The 15018-nt window shown below is 41.2% G+C and overlaps 1 pseudogene; it reads right to left on the bottom strand.

The window, feature by feature from the left end:
* Positions 1 to 11910: 11910 nt before the first annotated feature.
* On the bottom strand, positions 11911 to 13028 carry LOC112909287 (elongation factor 1-alpha 1 pseudogene; annotated as a pseudogene).
* Between the last annotated feature and the right edge of the window lie 1990 nt (positions 13029 to 15018).

Genomic DNA, 15018 nt, shown 5'->3' with positions numbered 1-15018 from the left:
CCTTTTCTTTAATTGTGGGTTTTTTTTTTTTTTTTGGTGTTCAGTGGTGTAAGTTCTTTATATATTTTGGATATCAATCCTTTTTCATCTGCAAATATCTTCTCCCATTCAGTAGGTTGTCTTTCAGTTGTGTTGGTCATTTCCTTTGCTATACAGAGCTTTTTATTTTGATATAGTCCAAATAGTTTATTTTTACCTTGCCTCAGGAGATGTATCTAGAAAAATATCATGGCTGATGTCAGAAACATTACTGCCTGTTTTCTTTTCTAGGATTTTTATGGTTTCAGGCCTCACCTCTAGGTCCTTAATCCATACTGAGTTTGTGTATGGTGTAAGAAAGTGGTCCAATTTCATTTTTTGCAAGGAGCTGGTCAATTTTCACAACTGTCTTTTTCCCCATTGCATTTTCCTGCCTCCTTTGTCAGAGATTAATTGACCATGTAATCGTGGATTTATTTCTGGGCTTCCTATTCTGTTCCATCGATCTATGTGTCTGTTTTTGTGTCAGTATAATACTGTTTTGATTACAACAATGTTGTAATATAAATTGAAATCTGGAGTTGTGATACCTCCAGCTTTGTTTTTTCTTTTTCAAGATTGCTTTGGTTATTCAGAGTCATTTGTGGTTCTGTACGAATTTTAGGATTATTTGCTCTAGTTCTGTGAAAAATGCTGTTGGTATTTTCATAGAGATTGCATTATAGCTTTGGGTAGTATGGACATTTTAACAATGTTTATTTTTCCAGCAAAACCCTCTTAAGAAGAACAGTAACACAGAAGGATTTGCTCTACTGGATACTAAATTATTATAAAACCAAGTAAGTAATTATTAAAAAATGATAAATATACAAAGATACATGTAAATTATGACATGTTGAGATGCTGAGTAGCAGTTTGAAAAAATAAAGCAGATTTATACATAGTGACACTGGGGAGTTTTTGAAGACATACTATTACCTTTGAGAAAACTAAACAATTTGCAGGATGATGCACACAATGTGATACATTTATGTCAGAACAAAACAATACCATATACTTTTCTATATACAGCAGTATATACATAGATATATAAAGAAATAATTTCAGAAGTATCCATATCAATCTAAAAACAGAGGTTACCTCTAGGAGGGAAAGAACTGGGTGCCATTGAGAGAGCCTACAGGTATGATTTTATATAACTAAAACAAACAAAAAGGAAGAAAGGAAGGAAGAAAAGCAGTGTGGGAGGGAGAGATGGAGAGAGGATCAAATTAAGAATTTTGAGCCAAGCCACCCAATATCTTAATAGAGATGGTCTAAAGCCACTTCACTGGGAATATTTTCTAAACATTTCTTTCCTACTTCCACTGTTCCACTAAGTCTCAAGAATTAGTTCCTCCTTTCCTTCCTCCATCAACAAATATGTATATTACTGTGTTCCTCAAGGTAGACTTTTTCTAAGTTTTCATGTTTCAGTCCAGCTATTGAGTAGACAACCATTTGATGATAGCATGAAAATCTTACCCAGTTAACATTCAAACACTTCACCATTAACAGGTGACAGGTAGATCATGTTTATCAGAACTGTGTGCATGTCTAATTACCTAATCTAAGAATTATATGAGTTCTTATTTATTCATCTCATCAGATCTTTACATTTATTAAAAATACAACAATGGCCAAGCAGCTTCTAGGAACTCTGGGAAACTGTAGGAGAAATATTGGTGAAATCCTAAGGAATCATTTAGACATAGGGGTGGAAACCCCAGGGAGACAGGCAAGGAACAATAGAGAGAAACACAATCATACTCAGAAATGAATGCTCAGTGTGACAGTGAAGGAAGAATTTTATGCAGGACATGTGTGTGATTCCTGTGAGCTGCAGGAAACATGGTGTGTTCCTACTCATTCCATTAGACACAAATGAGCTAGCTCTTCATGTCCAGGAGATGGGTATGTAAACTTGCCTTTAGAGTGTAAGTAAAACACACGGACACATGGCAGGATCTGCTTCCAGGAACATGAAATCAGAAGCCTTCCTCTTTCCATGCAACAGCCTCCTGGGTGATCCCCTTGCTATCCCTTCAGGCCTTGTGACCCATTCTCCACCTGCTGCTTTCAGGGTATAACTTAGAACATCCCTCTCCCTGAATTAACACCCTGCAAGAAGGACAATTTTTATGATATGTCCGTGCTGCATCGGTATTTTCTCATGTGATCTTCCAAGCATCCTAACACTGGGGCTGCTTTTATGATTCCCAGCTCCCACATGAGGAAGTTGAGATAAAGACAGTCCTTCCCAAACAGCCTTCTAATGTGGAGGACCCCTCTGTTGCCTCCACAAATGTCCTTCCCCATTATTCTTGTGTTTTCTTCATGGCATTTATCACTTTCTGAGATTTCTAATTGCCTATGTGTTTATAACTTACCTCTCCCCACTAGAGTACATGCCCCACAAGGAGAGGGATTTTGTCTAACATTTTCACTGCCATATCCCCAGTGCTAACATGATGCCTGGCACATAGTAGGTGCTTAACAAAAATTTGCTCAGTAGGCACTGGACAGATTAACTTAATGCTACTCTCTTAATGGTTTATTAAATGTTGCATCTAAAGTGACCAAAATAGTTATTTGCAGTTACTATGAATTATATAAATAAATGCACTAAATATGATACTAACTCAACAAGAATGATGTGTTATTTTTATATAGTTCATTTCCCAAATGCTGACTATGTGCCGTACATTGTTGGGCACAGGTGATAAAAATTAACTTAAGGAGTGTGTGTGTTGTGGGTGTGTGTGTGTGTGTGTGAGAGAGAGAGAAAAAGAATACAGGCCAGTAAATTATGTCACCACACCGTGTAGTAAATACAATTACAGAGGTAAACACAGGTGCTGAGGCATAGAGGAAGGGCAGGTCAATCTGGAAGAGTTGGAGGGGGAGGTGTTAGTGAAAGCTTTCAAGAGGAGCTGAGAGCACAACTGAGTTAGGAAGAACGTAATTATCCAAAGAGATAGGGAAGCCTATACAAGTCTGGGAAGCAACTCATCAAAGGCAGGGAGGTGCTTTTGGGGAACTGCAAGGTCATGGGTAGCACTGTATGGTATAAGATAGGGATGCATTGAGAGATTAAGCTGGATATGTATGGAAAAGTCATTCACAGATGACCTTGAATTTCACTGAATATTCTATCACTATGTCTGTCTCTTTCTCAGGGTATACTTGCTGCTAGCACAGTGCCTGTAGGATAGTAAGACCTCAGTAAATATGTGCTAAATGAGTAAATGAATGAATGGATCTGGAATGTTACCCTGTAGCATCCCTTGCTCCAGGAGCCAGTTAAAATAGGGAAGTGACCTGATGAGATTAACATTTGAGAAGGGGCACTCTGGGAGCCACAGAATAAAAGAAGACTCAGGTCAATGAGGAATGATTATCAGGGTGAATTTGAGGACCCTGGAGGGAGAGGGGTCAGATGGAAGGAATGGATTTGAGGACTACTTGGTGACTGATTGGATGGAAGGAAAGAAGTAAGGACAAGCCTAGGAGGGTAGCATTTCTGGCATAAGATCTAGGTGTTTGGTGCTACCACTCACAGGACAAGGGACTGGAACAGGTGTGACCCAAAAGGGAGATACTGGGTTAAGCTGGACTGCTGGATCTGAGTTGCATTTGGAATTCCAGGCTGGAATGGAGACCTGGAGCCCAGCAGAGAGATCTGGGCTGGAAGAAGATACAGATGCAAACAGAGTCTGAGTGGTGCATGGAACTCAAGAGCATGAGGAGATAGTACAGGGATGGAGCCCTCCACGGGGTGGGGCTGCCAGGGTCCTGAAGGCATGCGAAAAGAAGAAGCAGAGAGGGGACCCAAGTCTTGCTAGCAGGTGGTGGAGGAACCAGATTTATGGTTTGAAAGAACCAGTGTCAGATGTACCAGGAACTTGCCACTGAACACAATTGAAATGTGAAAGAATGTCCAGTAAGATTGCAAGTTGGAAGGATAAAATCCAGAATGGCATGAGATGGGAGAAATGGGCTGAGGCAGGCAGCCTGGAACCAAGCAGGGAGTGGGTGTTGTAACTCCCTTTTTATATAATGCTCTAAGTGAGGTGTAGGGCAAGGTGGCCTCCAGGAACCACTGGGGCGGGGCAGTTTCTGTCTTTTAGTAACTTTCAGTGCCACCTGCCAGGTAATTAGAGCTTCTCCTTTGAATGTTCTGCCCCTGGGATCCTGGCCTTCACCTATCCTTCTCCTGCAATTCACTGCTATATGGCACTCGAGCAATCAGCTGTCTGGGGTGGTGCAGCTCAGGGGAGGCCTGGGTATACAACATCCGCACATGGGCAATTACACATCTACTCATTGCTCACATTCTTTGGCACGGATTCTCACATACACCAGGCATTTCCAGGCATCCCCAGTTTGTCTTCCTAGATCCTCTGACCTCATACCCTAGCCCTGGGGAAGTTTTGTTACAGTTTCTTGGGTACTGAGAGCACAGGATCCTTGCTGTTTGGAACTCAGTTTCCCCTAGTTCCAATTCTAACCTGAGGCTTGCTCCACATTTCTGGTGTGCCCTTTGGAAAAACAATGATGATAGACCTAAGGGATCATAAATGATTCAAGACATCCTACTTTGGAATGCCAACCAAAGGAAGCATTCCTGAATGCAGAAAAATTCGATGCACAAAGATGTTCGTCTTAGAATCAGTCATAAGAATAAAGAGTGAAAAAGTGTGAACTGGAACATCCAAAAGGGGATGATCAAGTAGACCACAGCATTTCCTTGGGTAGAATATAATTCGATGGTTTTTAATATTAGTTACAAAGGTCGGTTAAGAAAATGGAAATGTAGGACGCCTGCGTGGCTCAGTGGTTGAGCATCTGCCTTTGGTTCAGGGTGTGATCCCAGGGTCCTGGATCAAGTCCTGTATCAGGTTCCCTGCAGGGAGCTGGCTTCTCCCTCTGCCTATGTCTCTGCCTCTCTGTGTGTGTCTCTCATGAATAGATAAAATCTTAAAAAAAAAAAAAAAACCATGGAAATGCTACTGATTAGATACCAAGGAAAAAATAGAATACTAAATGATATATACAGTATGATTAAAACTATGTAAATAAAAACACACATAGGAAGTTTATAAACAAACCTCTGAAATGTCAACAGCGGCTATGTTTAGATTGTGGGATTTGGGGCATTTTTTTCCTGTTTCCCAAATTTTCTGTGATGAGATTATATTGATTTTACAACAGAAAAAATGCATATAATAAAAAATAATTTTTAGAACCCTGAAACCTAATATGACAGTTATCTTTTCTCAGGTTTTCAAGGATGAAGCTGTCCTGGTCCTCCCTCCATCCTCTGTGGCCTGGTGTCTGTCTACTGATCTGGGGAAATTCACAGAAACAGGCTGGAGCTTTCTGCCAGAGCCTCCACTGGGAACCAGACCCTGTTCCTGGGGTGGGGCAGGCAGGCCTCTGTCCTGGGGTGTTGGCATTTACAATGTGCAAAAACTATTAAATACAGTTTTAAAGCTTAGCACATAGGAAGAGCTACTAGAAAGTTCTGGAGGCCCACTCTCACAGCCTGCCCTTGACACTAGTCATGAAGGCCTTGATGTAGGCTCAAGTAGGTGGGGTGCTGAGCCTCCTGTGGCCCCCTCTGGCTGTGTGCCCTGCCCTGGCACACCAAGAGTAAACTTCCAGTCTTCGGAGAAATAACACCATCATACATACAGGGAAACTGTCAGATAGCTGGTCCAGGGGGACATATGAACTTCCTGACAGAGTTCAACAAGAGCAGAAGGAGGGAAGGGAAGGAGTACTGGGTGGCATAGTAAAACAGGGCTTTGGCTGTAGGAACAGGACAGCCAGCATGGGTTACAGCTGACCCTCCACAGGTTGAATAATTAGGGAGAAAACCCCCAGTGGGGTTGCAGTACTACTGTTTTGCACAGCTGTGAATTCCCGAGTGGAGAAGGCCACCTTTTTCCACCCTATGGAAAGGCCAGCATCCTTATCCTAAGGTTCAAGCTGTCATCAAATTCTCCCTAGAATGTCATGTTTCAGCCCCCTCTCTTCCCCCCCCCCCAAGGAGGCAATGATGCTGGAGGGATGCTAAGAGGTAAGACATGGGAGCAGAAATGGGAGACACCCATGTCCCAAATGGAACCCATGGGCACAAGTCTGAGGTTCCTCAAGCTCTCCAGTTAAGGCCCCTCTTCCTACTCTCCCTTCCTAGGGACTCCTCAGCCAGAGGCTTCAGGTCCCACCCACATGGGGATTCACAGGTTAATATTCACAGCCTACCCTCTAGACAAAATCCTTACCTTGTCCTGCTAACAAATATTTGTTGAGCACCCTCCATGCGTCATGCCAGGATCCAATAGCAATTCCACCAAGCCACTCCTCTGGGGTGCTTGCATTCTGCTGATGTCTCAAAGGCACCTCAAACCCATCATGTGCTGAAGGCTGACACTTAGGGAGCCAGGCATGGTTTTACACACTTTATGGGTACAGGAGCACCTTGTAGACATTTTGGTTTCAGTTCTAGGCCATCACAATAAGGTGAAGATTGCAATAAAGTAAGTCAATGAATTTTTTGGTTTTCCAAAAGTTATTTTTATACTACACTGTGGTCTATTAAATGTGCAATAGCATTATGTCTTTTAAAATATGTTAAAGTTAATTAATTAATTAAAAATGCTTTATTGCTAAAAAAATGTTAACCATCATCTGAGCTTCCAGCAAATTGTAATCACTGATCACATAACCATAACAAATATAATGAAAAAGTTTTAAATATTGTGAGATTACCAAAATGTGATACAGAGACACGAAGTGAGCAAACGCTGTTGGAAAAGTGGTGCCAGCAGACTTGCTCAGTGCCAGATTGCCATAAATGCAATATCTGCAAAGCATAATAAAGTGAAGCACAATAAAATGAGATACGCCTATATAAACATGTTTTATCTTCACAACAGCTCCGTGACTTGGAGCTATTACTTTCCTCCTTTTCAGACGAGAAGACGGATAAAGAGGTTAGGGGACTTGCCTGATGTTGCAACACTTGTGAGTGCAGAGCCGGGCTGGGGGGTGGGGAGCCCGAGTCCCAACACCACACTCTCACTCCAACATCCTGGCTTTTGCCCTAAACAGAAATTGGGATTTCCCTCTCAGACCGCCTCCTTAAATGTCACCAATATCTATCCAGTTACATAGAACAAGAGCTCAGATGTGCTGTTGACCTCTTCCCCCCTTTCCCCATCTTCATGCTTTCATCACGAAGCCTTGTTGATTGTGCCTTTGAAGTTTTTCTTCAAGAGGCAGAAAGCAGTGAAGCAGTGTGTCTCCCTTCACTGCTAATGTCCCCAGGCCTCAGCACGTATAATGACCCCTCCATGGCAAGCAAATCAATGAACTCACACTCATCTTGGTCTGGGGGATGGAATGCCCTACCTTTGAATGCGTCATCTCTTTGATCTGGGTGGAGGATGAGCAAATCACGACTGGGTTGGAATGGTCTGTCAGGTTTGGTAGATGGAACCTGCATGCAACCTGCATCTGTTTACTTGTCTGTCTCTATAATCAGAAAACAATTATTGAACACTTCCCACGTGGCAGGCAGGTTTTCCCCTGCTTTCCACATATACCATATAATCCCCGCCATGACCCTGTGCCTTTGGGATGATTCTGTTACAGATGGAGAAACTAAGGCTCTCAGAAGTCAGTTACTTGGTCAAGGTCATATAGTCATTAAGCAGCAGGATCTGAGTTTGGATCCAGGTTGTCTGGTTTGGCTCCATGTCCGAAACCATGAAGCTCTACTTCCCCCAAGTAGCCACCTTTGGTGAGATCTGCCCTGTCCACAGCTTCCTAGGACAGCTCTTTCCTTTTTTAAAAAAAATTTAATATTTTGTTTAAATTCAATTTGCCAACATATAGTATAAACTCAGAGCTCATCTTATCCTGTACCCTCCTTAATGCCCGAGGACTAAGCATTTGCATTCCATGGCTGCACTTCTTTGGATTCATGGTGGATTTCAAATGAGAGATGAAGGTCAGTGCTGGTGGTCACTTGAACTTGGCACATTTATCTCAGGGCATTCCAGCTATGGGCTAGCCATCTTCCACAGTGGGCATGGGGAAGCAGAGAGCACTTATCCCTGATTGACAAAAGGGCATAGAGGGAAGGGGGAGGCAGGATCAGACACTTCATGAGCAGAGTAGAGACAAATATTTGTAGTCCTGGAGAAATAAAAAATGTCCCAATCTAGTTCCTCAGGAGCCCTGGTGGCATATCCTGTCCCTGGATTCTAGGATATAGTCTGGGATCCTGCAATAATAAATCCCTGTTTTTGCCTTTTCACTGCAATAATTACAAAATGATGGCCAATGAGATAGGCAAAAACATAAAATATAAAAAAGATTGTTGCAGACAGCATTCAATTAACCCAAATCTTACAGCAAAGAGATTGGCTGCAATCTGTGTGTATGTGTGGGCGTGAGCCTGCATGTATATATGGGGTATGCTTACTCAAATCAGGTGATAAGAAGTTGAAAGGAGTTGGCAAATTGAACTCCAATAAAAAAAAAAAGTTGAAAGGAGCTTCAATTAAACCAGGTTAAAGGAGAAAACTGAAAGCCACCCAGAAAACACATGAGACCATGTTATGAAACTAGATTCCAGGTGAAAGATGTGGACACAGAGCTGCCTCTTGACAAACCATACAGGTTCCAACTCTAATATTCCAACTGCTATTCACATCCAGGTACCATCTTCACTTTTCTGCCAAGAATTTGAATCTGTAACTACGTTAAAATCCTGAATCTTGGGATCCCTGGGTGGCGCAGCGGTTTGGCGCCTGCCTTTGGCCCAGGGTGCGATCCTGGAGACCCGGGATCGAATCCCATATCGGGCTCCCACTGCATGGAGCCTGCTTCTTCCTCCGCCTGTGTCTCTGCCTCTCTCTCTCTCTCTGTGACTATCATAAATTAAAAAAAAAAAAAAATTAAAAAAAAAATCCTGAATCTTCCACTACTAGACTCAGTTGGCCTACAACAGCAAATCACCTCCTCTTGGTTCAGTAAGTGACTTTGCAACCCTAGGAGAATATGCAGATGGCTCTTAGATGGTGAGATGAATCAAAATCAGAATATTGCTACATTTTCTCAATTTTAACATCTTGGAATTTGGAATGCATTCTGTAATCAATGGCATCAAACAATTATAAATGGTGGCATTATTAAAGTAACATTATATCTTACAATAGAAGACTAAGAAGATCTAAGAAGGCATCTTAGATTCCATGAAATATGGTGTTCCTTTCATGGTAACTTCAGGAGACAGTGTTGAATCACCATCACAATTTGTGTGTTATTTAAAGAACTCGAAACAGGGGTGCCTGGGTGGCTCAGTTGGTTAAGCATCCAATTTGATTTTGGCTCAGGTCATGATCTCAGGGTTGTGAGATTGAGCCCCATGTCAGGCTCCACCCTGGGTGCGGAGCCTGCTCAAGATTCTCTTTCTCCTTCTTCCTCTGTCTCTCCTCCTAAAATATATATATAAAGAGAGAGCTTGAAATATTGAAGGAAATCTAATGTATTAGAGAACCTGGCATATTGGACTTGCAGTTTCAATTTGAAATGTTTAAGAAGATATAATCAATTTAGTTTGTAGGAAATCTTTGAACATTGTATTATTAGGGTACAGTCTAACCCCAAAGTACAATCACTCAAAAATGATAGAAGTCAAGTGGTGAGTTGTCCAGAGCTGCAGGCTAAGCAGTTTTGCTATGTGAGGTCTTCTAGTGAATGGGTTCCTTCTCTCCTTTGGCTCTGCTGTGGCCTGTGTTATCTTCCTCAGCACGGTTGATACTGGCTCACTGCCACATGCAAGGAAGTGGGAAAGAAGTGGGGCCACTGCAAGTGTCTTAAAGGTGATGATCTGGTTGTAGCATACATCATATCTACTCACATCCCACTGGCCCAAACTTAGTCACGTGGCCACAGCTGCCCGCATAGTGTAGTCTATTGTTGGGTGAATGTATCTCCAGTTAAAGCTTAAGGGTTTTAGCTAAAGGCAAAGAGGGGAGAATTAATACCAGAAAGCATTTGGTAGCCATCCACCATGAATCTCAAGAAATGTCATTCACCAGGTTTATAAAATTTTAATAATTGCTTAAAGGCTTAGAAAGATTTCACTTGTCAGTTTTATAAGTTTGTCACATCAGATGTTTGAAGTGTTTTAGAGAAACATATATTTTAATTTTAAATACACTTAAAATGTTTTAGAGAATTAAATAACGTTTCTAAATAGGGAAATTACCTAGGAGAACTTACTACTTAAATGTAGTCAATTTGATGTTAATCAGATAAGAAATGAAAGTGATTAATATTATTTTTACCTAAAAATTAGTAGACATAAATAAGGGTAAGAATTGTGAATTAAACATAAAGACTTTGGAAGAACCCACGTTTTTAAATATTACAATGTTTTAGACTGGCCTCTTTCACTTAGTAATATGCATTGAAATTTTCTTCATGTCTTTTCATGCCTCTAGCTCATTTCTTTTCATTGCTGAATAATATTCCGGTTTTTGGATATACTAGAGTTCTTTATCTGTTCCCTGCTGAAGAACATCTTGATTGTTTCCAGGTTTTGGCAATTATGAATAAAGCTGTTATAAACGTCCATGTGCTGGGTCAATACTAAGGAGCACGATTGCTGGATCAGATGGTAAGAGTACGTTTAGTTTTATAAGAAATTGCCAAACTATATTTCAAAGTGGCTGTACCATTTTGCATTCTCATCCATGTTAAATGAGAGTTCCTGTTGCTCTGCATCCTCACCAACATTTGGTGTTGCCAGTGTTCTGGATTTTGGCCATTTTAATATGTGGGTAGCAATATCTCGCTGCTGTTTGAATCTGCATTTTCCTGATGACATATGATGTGGAGAATCTTTTCATATGCTTAGTCATGCATATATCTTCTCTGGTGAAGTATCTGTTAAAGTCTTTGGCCCTCCCCCCCCCCCTTTTTTTTTTTTTTTTTTTTTTTAAATATTTTTTTATGTTTTTTATTATTTATTTATGATAGTCACAGAGAGAGAGAGAGAGAGGCAGAGATACAGGCAGAGGGAGAAGCAGGCTCCATGCACCAGGAGCCCGACGTGGGATTCGATCCCGGGTCTCCAGGATCGCGCCCTGGGCCAAAGGCAGGCGCCAAACCGCTGCGCCACCCAGGGATCCCCCCCCCCCTTTTTTTTGTATTAACAAGTTTACTCAATATTGATAGAATACAAAATTTTATATGCAACACATTGACTTTAGTATTACAAAATTTAACCTTTTTATAAGCTATCTTATGGTGTTATTCTTTGCTTATCTGCTCTAAGCTATGATGTGTTACACCAACAGATCCCCTTTCCCCACAGCTTCGTACTATGTACTTAAACAGGTGATTTCTTTCCTTTCAGCAAGGTGAAAAAAAAAAAACACAAAAATTCCCACCAGGAAAAAAATGTTAGCCTAAATTCTGAGTTTCAACGTAAGATAGTACCAGAAATAGGTTATAGGTGACTTTAATTTTTTACCTGAATAGTACTATATGAGGTTACAATGTTGGCCAAAAGAAGACACATTTTCTTTTCATTAAACTTTTATTTTAATGGGTATCAAAATTTTGTGACAGATTTTTGGTCAAGTTGTTTCCATTAAAAAGCACTCATTTTTTAAAAAACTAATAACTTAAAACTGCCACATACACACAACAAATGGTCCACAAAACATTCTCCTTCCCTTCTGAAGGTTTTATGATGCATTGCTATCATTAGCCAGTCTTTTACTATTAAACTTAAATGGCCAATTAGCACAAACCATTCTGATCAAGACTGAGGTGTCAGGTATTGGGGAGATATTGGGCAGGTATTCATTTAGCCTTCTGAGCTTTCTGGGCAGACTTGGTGACCTTGCCAGCCCCAGCTGCCTTCTTGTTCATCACTTTGCTGCCACCCCCACTCCCCCACAGCAACTATCTCACATCACGAACAACAAAACGGCCCCAAGGACGATAGTCAGAGAAGCTCTCAAGACACATAGGCTCGCCAGGAACCATATCAATGATCTCAGCATCACCAGATTTCAAGAATGTGGTGCTATCTTCCAGCTTTTTTCCAGAATAACAATTAATCTCCTTCAGGTCAGGAAACTTTCAAGCAATGTGAACTGTGTGACAATCCAGCACAGGTGCATATCCACCGCTGATCTGGCCTGGATGGTTCAGGATATTAACTTGAGCCGTAAAACCAGCTGCTTCCATTGGTGGGTCATTTTTGCTGTCACAAGCTACATTGGCATGATGAACATCTTTGCCAGATACATTCTTGACATTGAAGACCACGTTGTCCCCAGGAAGCATCTCACTCAAAGCTTCATGGTGCATTTGAACACACTTAACTTCTGTTGTAACATTGACTGTTACAAAGGTGACCACCATGCCCGGTTTAAGAACACTGGTCTCCACTTGGCCCACAGGGACAGTACCAATGGCACCAACTTTGTAGATGTCCTGGAGGGGCAGTTTGCAAGGGCTTGTCAATTGGACGAGTTGATGGCAGAATGCAATCCAGAGCTTCAAGTAACATGATTCCACTGGCATTGCCATCTTTACGGGTGACTTTCCATCCCTTGAACCAAGGCACATTAGCACTTGGCTCCAGCACGCTGTCACCATTCCAACCAGAAATTGGCACAAATGCTACTCTTCAGGGTGATAGCCAATTTTCTTAATGTAGGTGCTGACTTCCTTAATGATTTCCTCGTATCTTTTCTGGTTTTATGGTGGCTTAGTGGAATCCATTTTGTTAACATCAACAATTTGTTGTTTCACACCCAGTGTGTAAGCCAGAAGGGCATATTCATGGGCCTGCCCATTCTTGGAAGATACCTGCTTCAAATTCACCAATGCCAGCAGCAGCAATTGGGACAGTATGGTCAGCCTGAGGTGTGCCTGTAATCATATTTTTGATAAAGTCTCTGTGTCCTGGGGCATCAGTGATGGTCACATAATACTTAGCTGGTCTCAGATTTCCTCAGGGAGATATCGATAGTGATACCACGTTCATGTTCAGATTTTAGTATATCCGAGACTCAGGTAGATTTGAAGGAGCCCTTTCCCATCTCAGCAGCCTCCTTCTCAAATTTTTTGATAGTTCTTTTGTTGATCCCACCACATTTATAGATCAGACGACCAGTAGTGGTAGACTTGCCTGAGTCTAGATGTCCAATGATGATGATGTTGATATGAGTCTTTTCCTTTCCAATTTTGATTTAGGTTTCATGGTGGTTTTCATGACACCTCTGTCCCAGTGGCAAATATGTTGTGAAAAAGTCTTTGGCCTCTTTTTAAATCAGGTTATTCTTTCTTTCATGGATGGTGCTTTTTGTGTTGTACTCTATAAAGGCTACATACTGTATTTTTCCAGTTATATGACATCCTGGAACAGGCAAATTCATGGAGACACTAAAAAGAGCAATGATTGACAGGGGTTAGGGAGGAGGGAAGGATGAATAAGTGGAACACAGAGGATTTTTAAGGACGTGATAATACTCTGTATAATACTTGACAGTATTGTCAAGTACTTGACTTGACAGTAGATACATATCATTTATACATTTGTCCAAATCCACAGAATGGACAACACCAAGACTGAGCTACGCCCATGTGAGCTATGGACTTTGGGCGATGATGTGTCAATGTGGGTTTATCAATGGTAACAGATGTACTATGACATATGATGTGGATAGTGGTGGAAACCATGCAAATGTGGGGGCAGGTGCGAGGTTATGGGAAACCTCTGTACCTTCTGTTCACTTTTGCTGTGAACCTAAAACTGCTCTAAAAAATTAGGTATTTAAAAAATATTACAACTTTAATAACTTGAGTAGTAATTAAAACAAGTAACTGTAGGTAATCTTCTGCACATAGAAGCCTTTTTCACGTATTAAAAATCTCAAGTGACATGCTCTAGAGCTTTTAGATGGGTTTCTGTTTTAAGCAAAAGAATTTTGAGGAATTTTAGTTTCTCCCCCAACCTCACTGCATCATGTTTCTAGTCTGAGTGTCATAGACCTCATAGCCACATTTTTAAACTTCATCCCATTTATGACAACCTTCCATGTATGCATGGGTGGAAGATATGCCTATTGAGATGCCTATCTAACCTCCTCTTTGCTGCGAACTATTTCTCTCTACTTGTGACCTCCCAAATCTGCAGGGCTCCGAGGCAGCTGCTGGCTGTCACAATGACAAAATTTGACCTAGTCTTCAGACTTCACAGATTGGCCGAGGTGGGCCACTAACCCAGCCAAGAATAAAAAATGTGCCAATTGAAGGAAAGCCTCATGGGTGGCTAGAGGGATTATATGTAGACCAAGAAGCTAGGAATAGCCATTTCTATTGTGCAGACTGGAGAACAGAGAAAAAGAATCCTTTTGTTGAAAGAAGAATTAAGCTGATGGGCAGAAGGACAGAAACAAAAGATGGAGAGCATCCTAGTTTTAGTCTGCTCCAAAGGCCCAGTCAGCTGCACATTGCCTTGAGTCCTGGGATACAGCTGGCACACTTCTAATAATTCATCCCTCCCGTTAAACAAACTACAGTCAGTTATATTATTTGTAACCAAAAGAATACTATTGTGTGAAAATATGTCAAACTCATTATGTGAGGCAAACTTGTAGGTTTTGTTTTCAAAAGAAGTAGCTGCTTGGTTGTTTCAATTAGAAGAATTTTTCAGGGGAGACCTGACTTCTGGGTTATAAGTATAGGGACTAGTCTAAGGCATGTACCCTGGTAAATCCATGAAATTGAATTTATCTAAAATTCAATTCTTAGCATGACTCTAGCCTGATCATCACTTGCAAAATACTCAGCATTGAATATAAGAAAGTTATAGCCAATAAATCACATGTGACTTGTGTAACATCTCATTGGGCTGGGAGAGTTTTATCAGAAGATACACAAATTGTGTAATATGGT

This window comes from Vulpes vulpes, chromosome 15, assembly GCF_048418805.1.
Source record: "Vulpes vulpes isolate BD-2025 chromosome 15, VulVul3, whole genome shotgun sequence".
Lineage (NCBI taxonomy): Eukaryota > Metazoa > Chordata > Mammalia > Carnivora > Canidae > Vulpes > Vulpes vulpes.
Note: the sequence above shows the minus strand (reverse complement) of the source record. Positions and strands in the feature narration are given on the sequence as shown.